At 33.4% G+C, this 26,512-nt stretch overlaps 1 pseudogene; it reads left to right on the top strand.

The window, feature by feature from the left end:
• LOC149579903 (glutathione S-transferase L1-like) overlaps positions 1-24,141 on the top strand; it is a 38,421-nt pseudogene extending 14,280 nt beyond the window's left edge.
• The last annotated feature ends 2,371 nt before the right edge of the window (positions 24,142-26,512 follow it).

The following is a 26,512-nucleotide window of genomic DNA, read 5'->3' as shown; positions in this document are numbered from 1 at the left end:
GTAGCCCAGGAGACCACATTTCCTTGAGGAATTTTATTAAATACTTCACATACCTTTATAATCTTTTGCATTTTGCATACTTGTCTACCTGGCAACTTGCAACAACTCTATCTAAACAAAAACCCCTTTCCATTTTGTTGGTCTTACTACCGAATATGCGTTTCCTCTCTAGATTTGAGTATTTTTTAGATCACAAACCTATATAACCTTGAAACTTCATTTCTTCATTCTCATTTTATTTTTTATTTAGCAACACTAGACTTTCACCCTAACTTATGTTGGAATAGCGCATCCCATTTAAAGTTTTCTTCAATCTTAAATTCAGAAAAAATAGCTTATATATTGATGATGAATGATGCTTTATGATAGATCTCTCACATTCTTTTTAAGAATTGTCAACTGCAATCAATTGTTGGGCACACAATATGCTAATATAATTTTGCTGGTTAAATTGTATTTAACCTTAGCCTGTAAAGTGCAATCTAAAAATTGTTGGAACACACATATTATTTAACTTGAAAAATGTTTTTCCTAACATCTTTGACACCCTCTAATTCAGTTATTAGTGGATTGATCCTCAAATTTTCCTTTCATTTTTGAATTTTAAGTAGCCAACAATCCTCTGGCAATTTTTTCCATTTCTTATTTTATAATGCAACAATATTTTCTAGGAGAAAGTTTAATATTGCGTATCTTTAATAAGATAAAAACTGCTATCCATCCTAATTTCAAAAAAAAATGTAGCTTTAGCTTCTACACTATGCAATGTTTATTTTCTTTGGTTTCAATGATTTTTCATTAGGTTTTACTACAATCCCTTCCACTAAATGATTTTTCATTCGATTTGAGTTCCATTATTTTTCCCTCAAAGACTTTGGTCTAGCGATTGTTTGCAATTATTTTGGAAAATCATATTTTTGTCTCTATTTTTCATAGATTCATAAATGTGATTTATTATTGGGCAATAAATTGTTTCTCATAGGCTATAGAATTATTGTAAATGATGTGTGTTATCTATCACCACTTGTTTTTTGGGTCATTTGTGGTTTGTGGGAGGCATCATAATCTTTAGTGCCACATTTCTTTTAGTGCAATTGGGTTTATTTGGTGCTTAAACACTCCAATGGGACTAAATGAATTGTAAGTAAATATTCATGTTGGAAAATGAAATCCACTCTCTTTGGCAAAATTCACTCCATCATAGAGGTAATCTCTCTATCAAAGGTACTCACGATCTTATGTATAGGAATTTACAAAACTTCTTGTAATTTATTGGTTGCATACAATTAGTGAATCTTGAAAACATACATAAAATATTAGGATATAATTTTTCTTAATCTTGTTATATTTGTATATACCATTCTTGTAGAAAATGTAGAAAATTACACATTGCATGATTATTTTTAAAGGGTTCTAGCTCAATGGAAGAGCACTTGCTTTATAAGCAGGAGAATGATGGTTTGATTCCATTGCACCCTAATATGATCTAATATGCTATTAAATATGTGACTAAATATGTTGCTAAATATGCTACTAAATACGGGACAAAATAAAAAATATATATAACCAAATACACAACTAAATATGCTATTAAATATACCACTAAATATGTGACTAAATCAACTATCACATATACAACTAAATGTGTGATTAAATATGCTATTATACAACTAAATATGTGACTAAATCAATGATCAAAATCAGTGACTAAAATCATCTAGTAGTAAATTTAGTATTGTTATAAATGATTGTATATTAACTACTATTAGTCATTGACTAAGTTTAGTCACTTATATAGTTTTAGTAGTTTTTAAGTCATATATTGCTATTTTTGTACTAGTGGGAGACTCAGTATTTTGACAGTGTCAGAAACAGAAGAAAAAAATGCAAATCCAAATCATTTTAATGAAATGATAGCACTAGTTAACCACAAAGGCTCACTCGAACTTGAAAAAGTAAGCACCACAAGAGTAATAAGAACACATCTCAGAAGAGGAAACACATCCATAGTTGATCATCATAAGGCAAGACACATAAGGGAAATTTGGCATGTAGATTTTATTACTTCAAATTCCCATATGGGGTTTTCATTTTTTTAAAATTGTATAAAACCCAAACAACACATAGCAATCAACATCTTCTAGAATTTTTTTCTTTCTTTAAGAATTTGAACATTTTAAAATTTTCCTTTTATGGTTGTAGGCTTCAGACTGAGGTTCTTCATCATAAATGCCTACCACTCTTTTCAAGGATTATACTTTCATTGTGATGGATTCTTTTTGTTTCTATTAAGACATGAACCTTTCTTCTTATTATTTTTCCCCATGAGGTTGTGGGACTTTGAACATCATGTGCTATTCTATTTTCCTCAAACCAACTTGGGTTTTCTATACATTATGTGTCCTTTGTAGTTTTGTATTAGCTTTAAATATGCATATAGAACTTGTAGATATTTTTTCTTTATCACTCATGTACATCATTATTAGACACTTTCATGGAAATTTCACACTTTGTTGGTTTCATATGTCATCTTTACATGCTCTTAAAGCTCTATAATAGCTTCCAAATTGGCTAGTTAATTCTTGTCTTTATGCAACCATGACACTTTGGGTGCAAAATCTATGCACTATTATTTTGATAATAACCCATTATTTTTCATATGTAAAAATAATATTCAAACATCAAACTTTACACATGTCTGAAAACCTCCTTTGGAGCACTTATAACTTTATAAACTTGCCTTGGGCATTTTATGAATAAACCTTTTCTTGTTATTTAAGATCATTAAGAATTTTTAAACTTAAATGTTAGAATTATTAACATATGAATGTGGTGTAGCTTATCCTTTGTGTAAAAATTGAACAACCATACACTCATTTTTTGAACCATACACATTTCCTATGGAGTTTTTCATAGTTATAAATCTTCTTTAGAAAGTAGGTTGATGACTTATATTTGGATCCTTTTTTATAGCGGTACACACGATCCCTACTCTTTCAACTTCTTGAATTGAAAGACTGAAACCCTTTGCAAGAAAACCATCTAATGATGGATCCATATTGTGAGAAGTCTCTTGAGAAGAGCTATCATTAAACCCTTGGTTCATTGTCTTGCTGGTTCAAATGTCCTCATCTAAATATGAAACTTGATTTTTTTTCTTTCTTCTCTTCATGTATTTTAACTTCTTCACTTTGAGTCCCCACACATATGTTTCCTTGATAGAGTGAGCTACATTGTACTGGATTTTTTTATATTTGACAAGGTCCTAATGGATAATCTTGAGAAAAATCATTGTACCTCAATGTAACAAGAGTTGGTAACACAAGGAAGTAAATAAAATAAATGTACAACAATATGTTTAAATTCAATCATGGCTTCTTCTCCATGATTTGACTACTAGGCACATCTAAATCTATAATGTTACGATTGAAGCAAAGTGGAACCTAGACTAGTTCATCAAATACATTGTTATATTTGTCAAAGATGAATTAGATATGAACAAGGTAGGACCTCCCATCCTTGGAGAACTAAAACATGAGAATACATTATATCATAGAATTTATTGCTTGTTAAAATTGTCACAAAATACAAGTGCTAAAGCTTGAAGGTTGTTGATTCGAAATAGTAGAAAGGTTTTCTTGTGTCTAAAATGAAAGAGAAGATTAGAGATGTTAATAAAATAATTACATATGTAAAACTAAAATTGTTCTAAAATAAATTGTTCTAAAGTAATGTGGCTTATGAGCTATTGGAATTGACTAGTTCACCAAAAACCAAGCAAGAATTAAATATTATTATATTGGCAATAACAAAGGTTCTAAAACTAGAAAGACAATGATGAGATCATACCCCAACCAATTTTGGTGAAATGGATACCTCTTAGTCTTAAGACTAAACCAAATGAGTTTTCTTATTCATGTTCCAAGGATACAAGCTCCCAACACCAACATATCACTAGATAATTCATGATGGTTATCTTCTAGACCAAAAAAATGTTTTGCTTGTAGTTGTAGAATATTGATGTTTAACTAGATAATTTGTTGTTCAAAAAAGCCAAAATTTTATTACATTATAAGTATTTTGGTGGGCATGTTAATTTTTTTCATTTCTGTCAACATTCTTACACTACATTATTTAGCATTTGAACATCTACCCTCATATTGCAGTGTTCATACAATCTTGGGACTAGGTTTTCTTGATTTTTTTTTATAGTGAAAGCCCCATATATTGTGATGTGTCAAAACATTAAGCATCTAAAAACTACACTTTCCAAATCTAACTCAATGTCTTTTCCACATAGTGGACATATAATAAGGTGCATAGAATAAACAACTATGTAGTTTAATACCATTTCAATTTCACTTGCCCATGTAAAGGGATCATACCCCAACCAACTTTGATGAAATCAATATCTCTCAGATTGAACACTAAAAGAAATGAGCTTGATTATTTATTCTCCTATGATTTGAGCTCCCAACACCAATAAATTACAACATAATTCATAATGGTTATCTTCTTGATCAAATTTTTCTTTTACCTATAGTTGTCCAATATTAATGTTTGACTAATTCAAATGTTGCTCAATAGAGCCCATATTTTACTATATTATAAGTATTTTGGTGGGCATGTTAAAAATTTTTCATTTTTTTCAACATTCTCACACCACATTCTATAACATTCACATCTACCCTCATACTAAAGTCTTCATACGATCTTGGAACTAGGTATGCTTGATTGCTTTTAGCACAAGTCACATATCTTGCAATGTGTCCAAAAAAATAAGCACCTAGAAACTAAACTTACCAAATATAATTTAGTGTGTTTTCCACAAAGTGGGTGTGCAATAATCAGTCGAGAAAATTTTAGATGTTATTAATTATTGAATGTATATCAATTAAAAAATTGATTGTTGTGACTGATTTGTGGCTGCAACTCGTGTATAAGAATGAAACCTCAAACAATTCATTTTGTTTGTTATTTACAGGTCTCTTCTCTTGAGCATGATCATGGAAAAGTAACAAGGGAGAGTTTGGCCTTGCTGGAATATGTGGAGACCAATTTTGGAGGGCCTAAACTACTTCCCACTATATATGATGCCTCTGATCTTTTCATTGATTTTACTATTATTCCATGTCACGATCTTGATAATGACATTCATGGTCACATTACTAAAACACATGAAGGTATTTCAGTTATCTAGATAATCTCACTTGCTTCTACTATTTAGCACTCATAATTTTCTTTCCATTTTATAAGTATGGTGTAACCAAATAGCTTTACATGTATGGATATTTCTTTCGACTAAGTTGACTTAGCAATAAAACCTAGGATAATGGGGAGACATGGTAGGTACTAGGAGTATTCCTCTGACATTACTACCTAAGAAAAACATTTCTTCCTATAACTTGTAATAGTAATTCTGTTAAAAGATATGAATCCATTTTAATTATTTAGGATAAATGAAAAAGGAAGCTATAGAAGTGCAACTAAAATATGCAAACACTTTTACAACAACAGGGTCCTCAACATTGAACAAGCCATAAGTTGAGGTTCTAGAAGAACTTGGTGAGGAGAATATTTCTTGCAGATAGATAAATTATTTTGGTAGAATGTTCAATCTTAGTGACGAATTTGATTCATAATTAATCATTTAATTTCCCAATTTCTATGGCAACACCTACTCTTAATCATTTGGAAAATTCTTTGGGGAAGGTTGATGATGGACCTTTCTTCTTAGGTGAATTCAATTTGGTAAGGCATCTAATTATGCATAGTCTTTTGAAGGACTTGATCTCTTATCCTTTTGTGTTTAATACTTCTAACAAATGTGAGATTTTCCATAAAATCTATTCTAGTTGATCTTGCATATGCTCCTTTTTTGAAAGATTTTAGATTGTGTACCCCTTTTATAAGAACAATGAAATCATAATTTTTAGGCCAAAACTACTAAAATGGATTCAAGAAAAGGAAAATTATGTTGTATCTAAATCTTTTTTATTTCAAGGTGTAACATTTTTTTTAGTATAATCGGTTGTTCAGTTGTGTGACATGATATTATAGTCTGACAATAGGAAATGCAAAATATTGATGCACATACAAAAACAATAGCTTCCCCAAAAGAAGTTGTTCAAACATTGAAGAGATTCAATGTGGTATAGGTTTTTGGATAAATGATGCATGCAAGTTATATATTTCCTAGCTTTTGATTACCAAAGAAGTGATAAAAAGAGGTTCCTTGAAAGGCACGTAGTTACTATTATTATTAGTAATTTATGAATGCATGTGTTAAGTTATTTGGTTAAGTGAATCTTCTAAGTATATTATACACATCTTTTTGATTTTATAAGAAATAAGAATACTTGCTTTGCTTATTTGGGCTAATTAGGCATCTTTTAGGTGCACTCAACAATTTTTGAGTGTCTTGGTCCAAAACAAGTGCCATTAGAATTTTGGTATGTTGCAAGGCTCCCAAAAGGTACAAGAATCCATAATTTATTTAGAGAGTCCTTTGGAAAAAAATAGTGAAAATTCAAATTTATAGTTGTTGGATACCTAAAACTAGTTAAGGGCCAAGTCATGGAAGATAGGTGGGATTGTGTTCAAGTAAGGGGTTTGGGGACTTGGAACCAATAAAAAAAAATCTATTCCATAATCTTAAAGTTATCTATAGTTTTGGATCCCTTTATAAGAGTTAAAACCATACTTAGTCCTTTGAGTGCCTTTAATCCCAAGGAATGTCTAGTATAAGATTTCACCTTTGAACCATTGAAAACCTTATCACTTAGAAAGTTGTTGAAGGTTTTCCATCCCATAATTCTTGACTCGCTTGACTAAACCAATTTTTAATCCCAACTCCAAATGTTTTCCTTGATGCTTCTAGGTGTATCAACATACTTCAAAAACCCTAATATCAAGTTTTGTGGCCATAATTGACATATTTTTAACACTCAAGTCCAAATTTCCCCTTCTAGGCATGTTCCTAGTAGCCCTTTAAATTTGGTAATCAATAAATTTCTTCAAATTTATCGAAACAACTTTACTATAAAGATAGGGTTTTAGATACCATTTTCCATGATATAAAACATAGTTCAAATTTAGTGTAGGTTCCTTTGGAATAGTATGTAGAATCACTACCTTGTAGTGCCTAAATTAGGCCTAATGAGCTTCCATTTGTGAAGAAAATCTTATAACCACTCACCATGAAACAATCTTGAATTATGATGTCAAATAAAAAAATTCAAGTTTCTTTGAGGTTCCATGTTCTTCTACTCTCCCATTCACCAAACCCTTGCTTTTAGGGGCTCTAACCTAGGGCTTTGTTGAACTCACCCTTCCAAGCATTTCTAAACCAAACCAATGGATCCAACACCTTTTGACTGACTTATATGAACATATTTCAATACATTGATAACCCTTGACATATAAGGGTGGCCCAATTTTAGTTGAGGAGTCAACAGCTTTCCATAAAGATGGAAGATCAAGACTCTATGGTTTTTATTTAGAACATCTGATGCAAGAGCATCTAGTGGTGTAAGGGCAATCCTGTGTCACCCAAAAATATTCTTAGTGTTAGTTTTAGTTTAATGTGTTTTCATTTTTGGATACGCATATGGGTCAGTTAGAGGTTCCAACTCTTATACTTCCACTATTGATTTTTTGGGCTAGAGTTTGTGAGCACCTTGGGATACATGCCAATGCAAAAAATAGACTATTTTGAAATTTAGCCATAATTATGATGAGTTAAAGGGTTTAAATTGGAGATATTATTATACTTTTAATTTAAAGCACTACAGAAAAAGAATCAGGTCAAAAGGCTTTACGGTTTGAAAGTTATTGTAGTTTTAAGTTGCCTGGGGACACCCTAAGAGCACTTAAAGTAAGATTTGAGGCACTAAACAACCTTGTACGAGCTTGAAAATGGGGGATGAGTGGAGCCAATTTGTAGGGCTATTGAGCACTTGGAGAGATTTTCATAAATATAAATGGTTAAGCAATCGGAGTCCCGGCTCAAAAGTTATGCTTCTTGGAAGTTGGACTACCATTTCTAGATTCTTCTAATTTTACACTGACTTCTGACATGTTTTCTAGAACCTTCTATTTTGGCGGTGGATGCCAAATGGCATATTCTAAAATATATTCCTAACCCTAAACCTAGTTTGGGTTACTTAAGGTCACTTTGGCATTGTAAAGACAGTTTTTGGTGGAGTTTGGGAGAAGGTACTTTGAAAAGGGTTTTCACTAGAACTAGACAACATTGTAAGCTCTAGGGCATATCATTGGGTCTATTTTCATTGTATTGAATGTAAAAGCATATCACTTCTAATAATAATATTCCCATTTTTCTATTGTGTTCATTTTGGTCATGGATCATGCCCTCATCAATATTACTAATTTATTTGTTCAGGGATGATCTTTCCCAATAGAAGGAATGAAGACAAAATAGGTTGGGTATAAATCCATACATGTGTCATATAATGTCAAAATTAAGTTGCTTGATCTAAAAAAGTTGGAAGTTATGACATCAAACTATTATAATACAATTTTATATAATTTTTAATTGAATAACTAAAATTATTAGTTTTATGACAATAGAGTAACTTGCAATTACAGTGATCACATTGGATCGAGGATAATAGTCTAAAAGGATTTGAGATTCCAAATGATAGAGGGCAGATAAGTGGAACTATTATAAACACATGTGAGGTTGTAGCTAGTTTCTTTGATGGTTGGTGTGACCCAAACATATAATAGTTAAAAATGTTGAAGGAATGTATAGAGCATGGGAATGCCCTAAAAGGTGGGGGATGTGTAGTTAGTGTCCAACCTCCAAATGAATCAAGCCCTCCAAAGAAAAAAAAAGGGGCTTTCAAAATTTGTGAATGGAGAAGTTGGATTAAATTGGAGAGGTATCAAATTTTAATTGGAAGGTCTCTAAGGAATGTGAAGGGCCCTAGGCCACACAATTAAATACATGGATTTTTAGGGAAGCCAATAGACCTTTGGTGAAAGGGAAAGATTGAGCTAGATGATCCTTCTTTTAAAGACAATAAAAAACAAATGAAAGATGGAATAAGGAGTCTTCAAAAACATTTTCATTGATAAATAGACAATTGATCATGAATTATAGATAGGGTTATGGACTTGAGGAAAATATTGCTATAGAGAAATAGCTCAACAAAGAGTATTAAAAAAAATGGCTAGGGAAGAAACATTTTGGAGACAAAAGTCTCGAGAGAGAAATTTCTTATAGAGATGGACCATAATGCAAAATCCTTCCATACCTTAGTGAAAGAAAGAAAAATTCTTAACAAATTCTTCTCTAGTAATAATCAATCTGGGGTGGCTTTAACATAAAAAGAATATATTTGTAAAGATGTTGTGAGACATTTTCAGACACTTTCTAATTGAACTAAACTATAAATCAAAATGGTGATGACATCTTGATGGACATTCCTACATGTATTAATTAGGTGAAAAATGAGTTTTTGATGAAGTTAGTCATAATGGAGGAAGTTAAATGAGATTACTATAGATTAGGAGGAGATAAAGTGCCAAGTCTTGATGGATTCTCAACCATTTTTTCCAAATGAATTCAGACATCTTTTCTTTTGATCTCTAGAAGGTGGTTGAAGAATCATGGGCTTGTAGATTTGTTTTAAAAGATATTAATAAAACCTTCATAGCTCTAATTTCAGAAAGGGTTGATCTTAGCACTTTTAGTGGCTATTGACCTATTTCCTTATGCAATACAATCTATAAGATAATCTCTAAGGTAGTGGAAAATATATTAAAACACATCTTAGATAAAATCATTTCTTCTAAGCAAAGTGGTTTCTCTCCAAGTAGATTTTTTTAGGAAGGGTTGAATGTAGCACATGAAGCAATTTTTTCTATTAATAGAGCTTGCACATAATTTTTTGGTTAAATTGGACATTCAAAAGGCCTATGATGAGAAATTAAAATACTTTTGTTACTAATTCTTAAAAAGTTTGGTTTTTGTGAAGCTTGGTAAACTGAAATAGTGATTGCATTAAATTTCCCTATTTTTGGGTCTTGGTTTGTAGGAACACACAAGGTTTTTTGAGTCTAATTAAAAAGGTATTAGATAAGGGGAACTCATATCCCCTTTTATTTTTATTTATTTTGGTAGAAGCCTTAGGCAAATTGATTTCTAGAAAAAGAACATAAGGAAGCTGGAAGGTGTTAAGGTGGTGGTTGGAGTTGAGGTAATCTCATATTTAGAGTTTACTGATGACACTTCACTATTTGGTGTGGCCTCCATTCAAGAAGCAATAATTATGAAGGAAACTTTAGCTAAATATAGTAGGGCTTTGAGGTAGTGCATTAATTGGAGAAATTTAGAGATTTTATTTTTCAGTACTCCAAGTTAGAAACAAAGGGAAATCTACTAAATTTTGGGAATAAAAATAAGCTCTCTTCCAGAAAAATACTTGGGGTATTCTCCTTCAAGGAGCCAACAAATCAATAGTATGAAAAGAGATGATGCACCAATATTTTAGTAACATGGATGCTTGGAAGAGTATATTGTCATCCTCACTAAGAAGGACTCCAATGCTAAAAAGATTTATTTATGCAATCTTAGTTCTTTCAATGATGTGTCTCCAAATCCCCCAAAATATAATTAGAATGGTAGGGCACAAGATGAGAAAATGATTTTAGAATGGTTCTAATGATCAAGATAATATTCCACAACTGGCATGGGAGAAAATTTATATGTCAAGTAAATGTGGGGGAGGGGGTCTAATAGATTGGAACATTATGAATGAAGCTTTGGGAGAAAAACTTATTTGGAATATTTATACACAACCTTATCAATTATGGGTTATAATTATGAAATCAAAATACTTGGATTTCATTGATATAAATACAAGAATATTAACAATCAAGAACCCCCACTAGGCTCAACCATTTAGAACTTTATAGTATCATGCAGATAGGTAGTTATAGATCACATCACATAGCAAGTAAGAGATGGTCATTAGGCAAAAATTTGGGATGATTCTTAGGAGAGATACCCTACACTAATTGAAGGGGAGATTATAATGATATCAAACAATGGTATTTGATGAATTGGGGGAATGTGTGTATGACTAAATGGAGTTAAAGAGGGGGTTGTTTGGAGATGAATGGACTTGGGAATATGTAGAAACTATTAATCTCCCAGAGTACCATTTGAATTGAGGGAAATTTTTAATGCACAAAGGGTGTTACTATCTAGAAAGGTGTTGTGGCCTCACAATGTATGCCCCATTTTTTAGTCACAAAATGGGGACCGCCTGGTTTTAAAATCCCCTATGAGGCATCTAGTATGAAGCATCGATCATTTTGGACCCTCCTCGGGGTCTAGGTCAAAACCTAGTGATCTGATTTAAGAAATGGGTTGAAACACAATATTTGGTGAGAATCAAGTACCTGTGTTATCAATGTTCAATTTTTGGAAAAACTTGCAAAAACTAGAAAGAGTTGTATGCAAACCAAAATCCATCATATTATTTGAAAATGTAAGAATTTATACAATGATGGAACTATTGGAATTCTTTAGAATAATTGGGGGGGTGAATTAGTTATCCAAGGTCCAAATGTATAAGTAAAACTTTTCACATCTTAGTGAACCCATAAAACATTTATCATCATGCATGCATCCATAAGATTATGCAATTAGTCAAAACTTGTAGGTTATTATCAAATCAATTTGCAGAAATGTAAACATGAAACATAACAAATTCAATAACATATTTGACACAATGATTTACATGGAAACCCAATTTGGGAAAAACTACCAATAGCATGCTACTCTTTCTCACTCTTTTGAAGTGATGCCTTGTGAAAGGCCAACCCTGTTAAAGGTTACAATGCACATTGTTAAATGTGACTCGATTAAAGGATTTCAATCATGCTATTAAGAACGAGTCTAGTTGGAGGACTTTAGACCATTCACTTAGAATGTCACTTGATTAAAGGATTTACAAATGACTATTAGTTCAACCTTAATCCAAAGGATTTACCCTAGACTGATACAATTATTAGAGAGTAACAATAAGGCTTGATCTGATCATAACTTACAATTCCATTTGTAGATTACAGATTTCTATTTTAGTCTTCCATTCTGCTTGGCTTTCACACACTTCGGCTTTGATAGCTTGTTCACCCTTCAAGCATCCATACCCTTAAGCCTTCTTGTGTAACTTTCCAATACAGACTCTTCACTTAGGTCATTGAATGAACCAATACCCTAGACTCCTTGTCTTCCTTAGGTTCTTGCACATGAAAACCCTTGCTTCTGACCAACCATCCCTATAAATAGAGAATTAAGATCTTTTGTTGTTCATAATCCATCATCTAATTTAGGGTTAGGATAGATTAGGTAGGATTCAATCAATCTAACCCTCATTCCATTTCATTTCTAGAAACTTATCCTTCAATTCTCTTTGAATTTTCCTCAAAATGGTTTACCATGAATTTTGTGCCACCAGCTCATCAACCTTATCTTCCACCTACTTCACACAATCTAAGAAAATAAACTTGTTAGCTCAGACCCATCGAATTCATGATCTTTCTAATAATTCTAACACTCGAGATTAACTTGCTTCTAATGCTTGACACAAACTATATTGCTTGATATCCTTTGCAAAATCACTCATCACAAACTAAAGTTTATTGGTGCTTAACATCAACTAAACTTTACTTGACATCAACTATTTTTCTCGACATATACTAAGATAGAATTTTACTTAGCTCCAACTGTTTGTCTACTCAGTTTGCACTAACTAACTTTACTCCTATTGTTACATCATTTGATTAAATCCTCTTCATCAGTCCTTTCAAATCCAATCTTCACAAGATAATTATGAAGTCTCTCATACCATGTCTTTGGTTCTTATTTCAAACCATATAAAGCTTTGTGTAATCTACATACCATGTTCTTATTGATAACATCAACAAATCCTTATAGATATTCTATATAAACTTCTCCCTCTAATATACCATTCAAAAATACAAATTTAACAGCCATTTGATCAACTTTGGAACCTTCATATGCAAAATAAGGAAGCAGAGTTTTTACTCCTTCTAATCTAGCAACAGGAGAAAATGTTTCTCCATAGTCAATTCCTTCTTCTTGTGCATATCCTTTGTAGACTAATCTTGTCTTGTTCCTTGTGACTTCACCATTTTCGTCTAGCCTTTTTTTGTATATCCACTTGGTGCCAATCACATTTTTGTCTTGTGGTCTAGGAACTAGAGTCCATGTTTTGTTTTTCTCAATTTGTTCAATCTCTTCTTCCATGGCTTTGCTCTACCCCACATCTTCTAAGGCATCTTTCCCTATTTTGGATTCTTTCATGCTTAGCAAACATGTATCATTTCTCAACTTGTTCCTTTTCATTGGTCAAGCATCTTTATCTCCAATGATTTGTGCAACAGGATGATGTGTCTTGACATATTTAGACAATCTTGGTTCATCTCTAGTTTCTTCATTTGGTCTTTCAACTTCAAAGTCACTATGTACATTTCTACCTGGTAGTTCAACATCTCTCTCATATACACTAATTTCAGAATCAAAATGAGCCTCAACTTCATTCTACAAATCAAAACCTAAATGTATCTTGGTTCCTAAATGCAACTCGACATTCATAGTATGTGACTCAGCAGTCACTGAAACTTGCTATTGGTTTGTAACTTGATTTGTAGCTTCTACTTTAGTAGGCATACCTTCATAAAAGTATACACATTATTTATATTCTTCTAGTTCCTTCACAGATTCAGCCTCACATACTTTTGTATGTTCATCAAATTTCACATTTTCACTTTCCATAACTTTTTTAGTGTTAGTATTTAAACATTTATAAGCTTTACTTCTTGTAGAATAACCTAGGAATAAACCTTCTTCATTTTTTGCATATGGTTTTCCATTCTTGAAATATTTGTGAATAAAGTATTTGCTTCCAAATACCTTAAAATATTTTACAATTGGTGAGTATCCATACCATGGTTCAAAAGGTGTTGAATGAGTACATTTCTTGACTTGTACATGGTTCAAGTTATAGACAATTGTACTTATAGGTTCTCTCTAGTATTTCAAAGCAACATTTTTCTCCATCATGAGTGTCCTAGCATAGTCCATTACATACATGTTCCTCCTTTCAGCAATTCCATTTTGTAGATACCCATGGTGGAGGAAACTTTGTGTCTTCCTTCATTTTGAATAATACAATAACCATACCACCATTTCTTGTGGGAGCATCTGCTATACCCAATAAAATGCCCCTGTTGAATCCAATACCTTTACTACAACAAGTTATTGCTGCTCCAATGCCAAGAATTACATATTTAGGGTATGAGCTCCAAAAGACTGTATTATTTGAGAAAAATACTTCTTCACCTGCTAAACTCAAGAAAAATATGGCTAGTGAGGTTAAGGTCATGAAGGAGACGTTGTCTCTTTTATCTAATGAAATCATCCAAATAAATTTGAATTCCTCAAGAAACCAAGGCAATTATAAAAGACAACTTGCTACCCAAAAAAATTATTCTCAAAATCTAAACAGAAATTATGGCTCCTATGATAACATCAACAATGAGAATAATGTTATTACAAGTATGAGTCCAAATGAAAATGGATATGGGTACAATGATGTTTTAGATCAACCTCTCCAAATCATGTAGGAACAACCTTTGCATTTTAGTGCAATGGTGTTTGAATCATGTGATAAATTTGCAGGAGGACAAAATGGTGAAGATGATCAAGAGGAGGTTGTGTTCCTATTCAATGAAGAGAAAGAGCATGCACCCTTTGGGATAAATGTTTATTTTAGTAATAATATGAACACACAAAGTTTGAAAAGTAGGGAACAGTCTCTAATGGATGATTTCTCTCTATGGTTACATCCCACTCCTCTAGACATGCAGGTTTGTAATACTTCAATTCATTATGAGGATCCAACCAACATTACCCTGACAGTTCAGAAGGAAATACATGTAAAGGATGAGGATTTCAAAGGTTTTACAGATAACATAACAAGAAATTTGAAGTATCTTGGAAAAGGTCAAAATCCAAGCATCCTTTTGCTTCCTAACTATTTTTGCCTCCATCAAAGGATTCATTCAAAGTTGAAATGTGCTAGTTGTCAAGATGCATTATCTAATGTGTTAGTGCAAACAGACAGGCTTGTTGAAATTATCAGAAGTAATAAATTTTTTCCAAGCTTTGATGTTGTAGTAAGTGTGGATATCCCAAGAAATTTTGAGGACATAGAAAATTTTGAAGTTTCAAAATTCCATGGAGTTGCAAAAATTCTCAAAGTTGCAAAAATAATGGAAATCTAGAAGATCTTGAGGTTGGTGAGATTTTTAAATAAAAAATCATCAAAAAGAAGATACCAATGCTTCCTACTATGATATTGATCACTCATTGGATAATGATAAGATACATCCCTCAAAATAAGATATTTCATTAGAAGAGATGGGCTTAATTTGGTCTCAAGCTTGATTGAGGAAATGTTTATTTGTGGGTATTCTACACATATATCAAACCATGCAATAATTGAATTGTGTAGAATCCATCCATTTGGGTTCCATCCAGAAGTAAGTTGTCCTAATTTCTTGTTAACTTGGGAGATCACAATGGAGGGTAAGTATGATTTTCAACATACTTCTTTGGGATATGAAGCAGAAAATATCTTGATCAATGATATTAATGAATCCTATAATTTGAAAGGAAGGCTTATGATTGAGTTTTCTAGTACCAAGGATCCTGGAGCTGAAAATTCATTGTTTAAGGCTAATGATGGTGGTAATAGGGACCATAAAAACAATGTTCTATATTTTGGGTCTTGTTCTAATAACTATATTACATTGTTGATGCTACTATTTCCATGTGTGCATAGAGTTGTGTACCACGAGATAAGACAACCAGAAGGAGAAATTACAATGTGTGAGTGTACAATGGACTCACTAGATCAGGTGATACCTTTTCATTATCCCTTTCAGTTTGATGATTTTAAATTTGAATATGATGCTAAAGATAAGAGAAATTGTTTGTGGATTAATCATGGCCATGGAGAGTTATCACAACTTCTAATTTTGTGTGATTTGTTCATAGAATTTGAACCAAGATTGTCCAAAATTTATTTTTTTGAGTACAAAGACAAGTTAGCATTTTTTAGAACTAGATATGGGTTGGATCATTACTATTGTACATAATGAGAAATCTACTAACAATCACCCCGCATTATTATTATTCAGGGTTTTTTGTATATATATTTTTTGTTTGTTTTTATATAGTCTTTTTAGTCTTTTTAGTTAGTTGTTAGTTTTCTTTGTCTCTAGTCTATTTTGTTTAATTTTTGCGTAATTTTGTTTCTTTTTGTTTTTTAGTCTTTGAGTTAGGGATTCACTATATTTTGTTAGGGTTCTTCCCAACATGTGGTCCATCCCAACTAGTCTCAATTTTTGGAAGAGGTATTTATTTGTCAAAGCATTTAGATGATTTTGTTTCTTGTGTCAACTAAAAACAAGTGTTGCTTGTAGTTGTAGAGGACTTCTAGTCTTAAAATAAAAATTGTAGAGTGATAGCTCTCAACACTTTACAAATTAAAATTTGATTTTCTAGGTGGTTTTCTTGAATCTAGGTTGATAGTAGTGAGGGATAATTCAAAACCTACTGGTTTAGACAAAGAATCTCTTCAAAGAACTGCTAAGATTACTATTTGGCATGAGAGTTTCATAAAAGTTCATTAAAAGAGGAATGCAAGAGTTATCAACTAAAGTATAGATCTAGAAAATAACATCAATACCTTGGCAACACAGTCTACATGTGGTTAGGGTAGAAAAAAAAAAATCACAAAGCTGTTAAATCTAAAGAGTCTAGATGATTGTAAAATATAATCAAATATATAGGGATATGCACTCCGAAATGGCTATCCTCTTCGATGAAAATGATCCAAAGATGAATCAAGTGGAAACACATGAGCTCTATGAAGCAAGTTAAAGATAATTACCATCGACTTAAAACTAAAGAGTTGATAACTAGCTAAAATCCCTCATAATGGATTCTTTCATCTAGTTAGATAGTGATGGATAAAAAGGTTTACGAGGATTCCTTATGAATGGACTGGTTGAGCTATATATTTTCTCCAAGTTGCTAGATAATCATGATAGACTACACCTCGAGACATCAAAGGAAACTGATATACTAAACTCACATTGAGTAAGAAACTTTGAGATTCTAAAGTTTTGACTTCCAAAGGACTTGAAAATTTCTTGAGATATTTGAAATCTAGTTATCACTTGACACATGTTAGAAGCATGCTTGTTGATGAAGAAATGTCTTTGTCATTTCTTCCCTTTTGTTATGGCTATTTGTTGTGGCCTGACAATGCAAGTCCCATTTTTGAGTCACAAAATGGGGACCCCCTAGTTTTAAAATTCCCTATGAGGCATCTAGTCTGAAGCCTTAGTCATTTTGGATCCTCCTTGGGAACTAGGTCAAAACTTGGTAATTTGATTTAAGAAATGGGCTGAAACACAATATCTAGTGAGAATCAAGTACCTGCGATATCAATGTTCAATTTCTAGAAAAACTTGTAAAAACTTGAAAGAGTTTTATGCTATTAATCTCAGATTGGTTTTGACAAGTGAGTATCTATACACTTAAGTCATTTAATTAGTTCATGCCAAACAATGAGTGTTGAGTCACTCATGTACTAGGTCACTCAAGTGCCAAGCAAATATTATGTGCTGAGTGATTCAAGAGTCAAGCAAGCAGTGCATGCTGAGTCATTCAGTTGTCAAGTGACAGTATTGAAGTCATAGTTAGTGCCGAGCACCAGGGACTTTAGATGTCAAGAAAAATAGTTTTGTCATAGTTGTTTGTATTGGCACAAACTACTATGTAAACCTTTTTTGGGCCGACTTAAGTATTGAATTATGATATTTTGTTGATAAGGACAAATCTTAAGTGGGAATCCCTATGTATTACATACATCCAATCAAGTAAAGGGAAGGTTTAAGCAACAATATGGATAAATAATAGTCATTGATTCATACCTAACCCTAAGTCACCTAGGTCTTCTTAAGGAGGACAAACCCTAAAATTTACATGAGGGAATGAATGAATAATCAAAGAGATAGAAGGAGAGTTTGCATGCACAAACTGGACATTCATGGTGACCAAGACATTATGAACTAAATTGCATTGTAGAATCAATTAAAGGAGAATAGAGGAAGGAAATAGTGAACATCAAAGAGACATCTAATCAAGAAGGATCAAGTACACATCAGTATAGAGGTGATTTGACATTAAGAAATAGAGTGCTAATCATAGGATCATTGTTGAGACATTCCAATAGGTGAATCAATAGATCTCTTAATAGAGTAGTCCTAATAGGTTGTATTAAAATCCTCTAACAAGGTACTTACTTAATTGTGAGTTGAACTCCTTTAACCAGGAACACTTCTAATAGGGTGTTAAGATCCTTTAACATGGGAAGAGCTAAAATTCTTTGTAAAATTTTAACAGGGTAGACCTTTCAAAGGGTAGATCATGTTTCATGATCAAACATTCTAACCTTCATTTGATATAGTTTATTATTGCAATAGTGAAGATTTGTGGGTATCATCCCCACCCGATTTTTACCTTCTCATCAGAGGGTTTCTAGGTAATCATATCTTGTGTCATATATGTGTGAATTCTTACTTTTTTACATACTTTAGATGTATATGCTTTACATGGTATTTTAGTTTACTTGTTAAATTATGAGATGGATGTATCATAAATGTTTTTATGGGTTAAAGTTTAAAGAAATGATTCACCCCCCCTCCCTTTCCTATTGTAATTCCAACAATTGGTATCAAAGTCTAGTTCTTTGAAAGTGAAGCCTAACAACTTTGATGAAAGATTTTGGAAATGGAAGTCTATAAGTTGGAAAAAGTTATTAAGAATCAAGAAATTGAAATACAATTCATTCTACATCAATTGAATGAAGCAAGAGAAGATATAAAGAAATCATTGAGAAGAAGGAAGGAAATTGCTATTGAGGAGAATGACACACAATACCAAGAGAAGAACACTACTAAGCTATTTGCAAATGGAAACTCCAATGAATTTGATGCCACAATTGCATATCTAATGAAAAAGAATAGAACCCTAGCTGAAGAGATCATAAATCTTAAGAGAGAGCAAGAATCACAAGGCATATTACTATGTGAGGTGATTGATTAGAAAAAGAAAGCTATAGAAGAAAAATTCATGATTGAAGATGACAAAAGAGTTTTGACCAGTAGACTAGAAGAGAAATCATCAAAAGTAAATAGGATTGCTCACATGTAATCGAAAACAATGAATCAAGTCATGATTGCTAATCATGAAATAAATAGTAAATAAATTGAGATAACCACACTGAAGTTGCATAATGAATAGTTGAGAAATGATCTAAAAAGGGAAAAGGAATTTGCTAAAAGTTTCAATAAGCCAAATGAAGCCATCAAGTACTTTGAACAATTAATGAGATCTCCTAGATCTAACAATGATACATCTAGATGGGATAAACTAGTATTGAAGAAGGAGGATCATCCAAACATGTTGAAGAAAGAAGTAACAAAGGTAAGAACTCAAAACGTACTTATCATAATTGCAGTAAGATAAGACATACTACTAATGTGTACATGAGCGAAATTGTAAATTGGAATGTTAAGCAAAAGAGTATGGGTCACTACCATAAGTGTAACAAACAAGGTCATCAGGCACATGAATGTAGAACCAAGACCATGCACACTCAAAGATTTGAAGGATATTGTTATAACTATGAAAAATATGGACATAGAGCTTTTAAGTGCAGATCTAAACCCAAGTGGTCATCAAACAAGAAAACAAAGGTAAAGAACAATGGAAACTCTTATAATATGGATTAAAATACAAGGTATAGTTTTCACTACTATCAAGGTATGGACATGTTCTTGAGAACTATATTAGAACACACTTCAAAAGTGATTACAAAAGGTGGTTGAGTCAAACCACATGTTTTAGTTGTTTGAAGACTGGTCAAATCAATAGATATTGTCTAACAAGGTCAAAGGCACCAAGTTGTGAGTTCAAAAAAGGTAAAGGAAGGGCAGATATTGGAAATGTTAGAGATGAGATGAACAAGACATGGAAGATAAAGGAAGATTGTAGTACATCAAGTGTAGATGAGATCACTTCACCCAATGGGTTAGGTGATCACACCTCATCAAACTAAGCAATCAAGAGGTATGTGGGATTGATATTTAAAAGATATATCATACATTAGTTCCAAAGATTTAGTTTTGAAAAGATTACATATGCATATTGAAAATTAAGGATATATCTTTAAGTTTTGTCAAGTTTTCATGTTACTGCTGAGCATGAAAAGTTTCTTGTGGTTGTCGAGTGAAATTTTAGTGGATGCCAAGCTGAAATTTTTTTTTAGTTGGTGTCAAGCTCCTAGTGGTTACCAAGTGTATGGAAAGAGATGTGGATGTTGAGTGAGCCAGAAGTCAATTGATGCCAAGCTTATAGCTATGTAAGCACTTGGCATGAAATGTAATGTTTTAAGGGCTATTTGATCATTTTCTGCTCATTTAACATCATTTGAACTCAAAGAAGAACATGAATAGCTAAAAGTGATTTGGAGAATTTCATCTTAGTGTTTGTAGGAGATTTGAATGACTATTTGACACCATTTTAGCAGGATTTATAAGGTATTTATTGTGTACCAAGCTATGTAGTTTCAAATTTTGCAAACCCTAGCTATACGTAATGGTGTCTAGTTCTTATAAAGTGAAAGATGTAGAGTGAAAAGAGGTTTTTAATGTTTAGTTAATTAGAAATAAAATCAAACAACCAATTTTCAAGGCTATTCTAGACATAGCTTATAAGAAGGATCCCTCTGGTGCATTGTCTATGATACCACTGCGAGTCTTGATAATTCAAGATATCAAGAATTGTTACACTTGCAAGATTGGAAGCATAGGAGACATGGAAATAAGAGAAGAATATGAGAAACTATGTGAAAATGGACCATTGAAGGAAGAATAGAAGATTGTTGAGAAGAAAGGGTTAAATCATGCCCTAGATTTGTAGAAGTTGAGAAATACAACTTCACAGATCCTCAAGAACACCTGCATGCAAATATCCTACAATGAAGAGAAGCCAAAAATAGAAAAAGCAGAGCTTAGAAGTTCTCAAAAATGTGAGAGAAAAAAATGTATTCTAAGTTATGAAAACAAAATACAAAAGTTCAACCTTTTAAGGTGAACAAAACCCTAAAGGAAAGAAAACTAGGTTTGCGCATTATAATTAATTTAAAATATTAATTATATGCACCTAAGAGAGCTAAAGCAACTAGAGTAATAAATGACTTACTCTAACACCCCCCCTTAAGCGAAGCTTAGGAGGAAGCTAACCTAGTAAAGCTATGAAAGCAGAAAAATGGGTCCCAGCAACAAGGCCTGATCAGGTATCCAATACAAGAAAATTTCTGTAAATTGGAGATAAAGGAGAAAACCTAATGGGAAAAACCCCTCTCCAAAAAGAGATGAAAAAACAACAAAAATAAAATGGCTCAAGAGACTCTCTCAAAACCATAAACAAACCCCCCATGAGAGAGAGATGAGACATCAAAGCCCCCTAAGAATGATGAAGCCCTTGTAGAAATGAACGAACCAATGGAACTCCAATGTGGAAGAAACAAGGGCACAAAACAAGGATACCACTAAATGACAGGAAGGCCTAACTGATGCTCAAAAGAGTATACATGAGAATCCTAAAAAGGAATCCCCAATGTAGGTGTGCTGACATTATCATGAAAGAGGAGATGACTGTCCTCTATAGAATTTGCAACAAGTGCTCTTGAAGGCTTGATGAGTGGAGCTGGATGGTTTGGCAGAGCTGAAGAAGAAAAGACTTCAACGAAATGAGGTGTGGTGAACTTAGGAACAATGCAAAGGTTCATGTGTCCTAACTGCACCACATGATGCTCTCGCGAAAGTGAAGAAGTATGCTCTGATAATGGAGATGGTGGACCATAGTTTGAGAAGGTGTAGAGATGAGTGGTATGATCAACTGTGCCTATAGCAATAAGGCCTTTTGTTGCACTATCCCAAATGTAGACTGAATCTTCAGTGAACTCAACTGACTTCCCTAATCCACAGTGTGTAATCTGATACATCGAGAGAAGGTTTGTAGAGAGAGATGGAACATACGATACATCATTGAATGTGCCATCCTAAATGCGAATTGAACCTTTCATGTAGATTGTTAGAGCAGTGTTATTCCACATGATAATATGAGGAATCAGAGAATCCTCAATAGAGGAGAAGATCTGTTGAGAAGATGCCATATAGTGAGAAGCACCTGAAGCCAATATCCAAGGGACCTGGGAAGGGGATGCAAGGGAAGCCCGTAATGCATGACCCTATCCAAAATCCAGTGAAGATGTCAAAGAGGTGGATGGAGACTGAAAGGTAGACCCATGAGAGGTAGAAGAGGATGGGGATGAAATATAGCTCTTTTGAAGAAGAGCTTGCAAATCTGCAATCTGTTTCTCATAGCCATCAAATCTCTTCTAAAAATAATGTGCCTCATCATGAGCTCCTTTTTGACAATAGGAATAGGAAGGAGTTTCAGTCTTCTTTTTCTCCTTCTTCTTGGAAGAAGAGGATGGACCAGTAGAGTGATAAGAAGAGGAATCAGATATCTGCTTCAGCTTCTGCTCCTGTGTATCCTTGGCAAGTAATGCTTGTGATGGTGAACCTGTAAGTGAATCCATCTGAGTGAGCTTGGATTGCTCATGAGTTAAATTGTCATAGAAAATCTCAAAAGAGGGCATCTGATGTCTGTTACCCAAGGCATCCATAGTGGAGTAGAAAGTGGGGAAAAAGATCTGATACTGTCCTCGCAACTTTGAGAGTATCAAAAAAATACACTCATCATCTGTTTTATTTCTACCACATCCCTGCAAAACTGTGCACAGAGATTTGAACTTCATGAAGAAGTCCTCAATGGTGGGAAAGCTATCAGGTGTCAAAGAAGTCAACTCTACATCAAGTTGAAGTGCCCAAAACTCATTCACTTGGCCAAAAAAGTCTAAAATTTGAGCCAGTAAGCTCATAGAGTAGTCAAACCATCCAAGTGAAATAGTAGACTATCAGAGATGTTTTGTGCAATCAGTCCCATGGCTTCATCCATTTTGTTTCTATGCTAAAGAACCTCATAAGGGCATTGCAAAGTAGGTTGGTTCGCATCTAGGCATGACCATAAGCCTCTTGACATGAGAAGCCTAGTCATCTGTGTCTTCCAAGTGTGATAGTTGTGCGGCGTTAGCCAGATCACAGAAGGATCTAAAATTTAGAGAAAGAAAATATAAAAGTAGAAGGGTCTAATTCTAAAGCAAATTACAAAATAGAAAATGCTCTCCCCCACAATGAATAAAAATACCTCAGAAAACCAAAGAAACAAATCTGAAAAAACATAAAAAATGAGAAAAGAACCTAGAATTTAGATGCAGAGAAGAGGAAAATAGAAGTCTCTACTTTAATGCCAAATTTGGAAGCTCAAATGAACTTGAAATTGAATGAAAGTAGCACCATTATCTCTGTCTCTAAGTTAGCTTTCTGGCACTTCTTTTAGATTGTAAAAATATGTCTATATGCTCAAGTTATGAGCAAAAAATGACTGCAAGTCCAGAAAAAGAGCTCTCTAGAAAATTACAAAGACGAGCTTAAATTTGACACCCGTATGGCCGTCACAAGTAGTTGCCATAAAAAAGTTTAATTTTTGGGATATGATGTTAGTGACCGAATAGTGATGTCAGCATGCCAGGAAGTGACGTTAGTAGTTGCCCAAAAATGTCAACATGAAGTGACGTCACCATCCAGTTTATGACATTAGCAGACATAATGCTGATGTCAGCCGAAGGCTCTCCTATGGCAGCGCTGTTGGTGAAGGTGGTACCCAGGAGGAGAACCTGGTGGTGCTCTCTGGCTGAGGTGGAGGATTGGTGGTGCACCAATCGCGGTGGCGGCAGGGTGTTGAGCGGGTGGTGCGGCCCTTGGGAGCAGAGCGCTGGTGGAGCACGAGTGGCCCCGCAGTGGCACCTTCTTTAAAAAAATTTTTTTGCAATAAATGCAAAATATCATCTGGACGGCCTCTCGAGGAGGCTAAAATTTTTTCTCAGATGCCCAAAAGCCAAAAATGACAAGTTTTTTATGTATTTTGAATGCAAACGGCCTTTAAAATCCAATGGTGGCATTTGTTTGAGCCCAAAGTGCCCCAAAAATTTTCCCTTCATCCTTTTGAAGAAAAATATTCCAAAAAACTAGAGTTTTTGATTGTGAATCATGGCTTCAAGAATCTTCAAATGAGGTAGCAACAGGTCCACTCTGATACCATGTAGAAGTTGAGAAATCCAACTTCACAAATCCTCAAGAACACCTGCATGCAAATATCCTACAATGAAGAGAAGCCAAAAAATGGAAAAAGCAGAGCTTAGAAGTTCTCAAAATATGAGAGCAAAAAATGTATTCTAAGTTATGAAAACAAAATACAAAAGTTCAACCTTTTAAGGTGAATGAAACCCTAAAGGAAATAAAACTAGGTTTGTGCATTATAATTAATATAAAATATTAATTATATGCACCTAAGAGAGCTAAAGAAACTAGAGTAATAAATGAATTACTCTAACAAGATTTCCCCAGTGTCTTCAAAAAAGAGTGGATTAAGATTATCTTAAGTAGAATCCATGATAACTTTGTATGGTTAGAAAATGGGCCAATTAAAATCACAAAGAAGATTGTTCATAGGGTAATAAGGCATCCAACCCTAGATCGGCCAAAGAAATATGAGAAGTGAGTCAAAGGAAGTTATTGAAAAGGACACAGGGGATGTATGAAACAAAAGTGGAATGACCATTGACACTATTATGGATCCCTTGATAGCTTTTGTAGTGAGGGTAATAGCACACAAGTTTTATTAGTCAATTAGATTGAAGAACATACCTTGCATTACAGTGGATATGGGCTACAGAATTGTGAAGAAAGATCATACTTATGATCTTGCTGAGTTACAGTTGCAATAATTGATTGAAAACTTGGGAGCTATAAGGAAAACCAAGAGTGCTCAGTGTAAATTTGGATCTATTCTAGTATGTATTTTCTTCTATGTGCATAATACATTGCCTGCATTTGGTAAGGTTGCATGGAAGATGAATATATCAATTGAAGTTCAAATAGGAGAATTTATTGAGCAATTAGATGAGAACTTTGAGTTAGTGATGACTAGTTGTTTTGAAGATTTTAAGCAAACCATGATGAAAAGATTGGGGATACCAGTCTCACTAGTAAAGAAACATTATGATGATGTTTCTTCCTAGTTGATACTAATCACACATATGTTCAAGAAATAATTCCTAGGGTGAGATGGCTAAGGTTATGAGATCAAAGTTGATGAGGCCTCTACAACAATCACAACATTGCTTGTAGAAGAATTGGATAAGGAAGCCAAAGCATTTGGCAATTATGACTTGGCAAAATCAAATATCACTATTGATTTGAAGATTGCTTTAGTATGGGAAAGAAGAACAAATTGATGAAGAAATTGAAATAAAAATTAGGTGAAGGAGCTGAGGAGGAAGAATATGATGATGATGAAGAAGAGAAGGACACATAGGCTCAAGCACCATTGGCACTGACACAAGGTTAGGGAGGAGATCAACAAGAGGAGGAAGTAGATATTACTAAAGGTGCCAAGGAAGCAGAAGCTGATGAAGAATCTATTACTACTAACAAGAAGAAAATAAAGGCAAAGGGTCAAGCAGTGAGAAAAAAGAAGAAGGTTGCAAAACCTAGTCAACCCAAACTAATAGCACTTACCACAAGGGATAGTACAAGAGTCAGTGCATAGATGGCTAAAGAGGTAGCTGAGTCTAAAGAGAAGGAAGGAAAAACATAGAAGAGATCGAGGACAAAGTATGTTGCTCAAGCTAAAACTAATGAGGAGATGACTAAATCAGATGAGAATAGCCAATTCCAAGTGGTGACTCACAATCTCTCCTTAGATCTAGACAATTATGTGAGACTATTAAAAACAATGCTAATTTACATTGTTTCTCTCCCATTGAGTTTGATAATCATGGAAATATTAAGAAGAACCAAGTAGAAGAGGTAGTATATGCCATGATGGCTACATTTAAGAAGGCTCCTCTAGAAATTGCCAACTCCATACCTAAGAGTTTATATGAAAGAGTTGAGCAAAAATGGCATTATTGTTTGAACACTGAAAGACAAATCAGGGTGACATCCCTTGCTCAAGTTATGCTAGAACTTAGTAAGACTAAAATTTCAAAAGCCATTAAGAAATATTTTGTGAGATTTGTACCTAAGTATAGGGCATTTAGCATATTATAGAATAATGTAGAGGATGTTGTAAAGAAGTCTAAACAAATGTGGAAATTAACATATAGATTGACAACATCAAAAG

This window comes from Cupressus sempervirens, chromosome 1 (genome assembly GCF_028749045.1).
Source record: "Cupressus sempervirens isolate cs-2001-9-10 chromosome 1, ASM2874904v1, whole genome shotgun sequence".
Classification (NCBI taxonomy): domain Eukaryota; kingdom Viridiplantae; phylum Streptophyta; class Pinopsida; order Cupressales; family Cupressaceae; genus Cupressus; species Cupressus sempervirens.
This window is presented reverse-complemented; position numbering and strand designations above follow the sequence as displayed.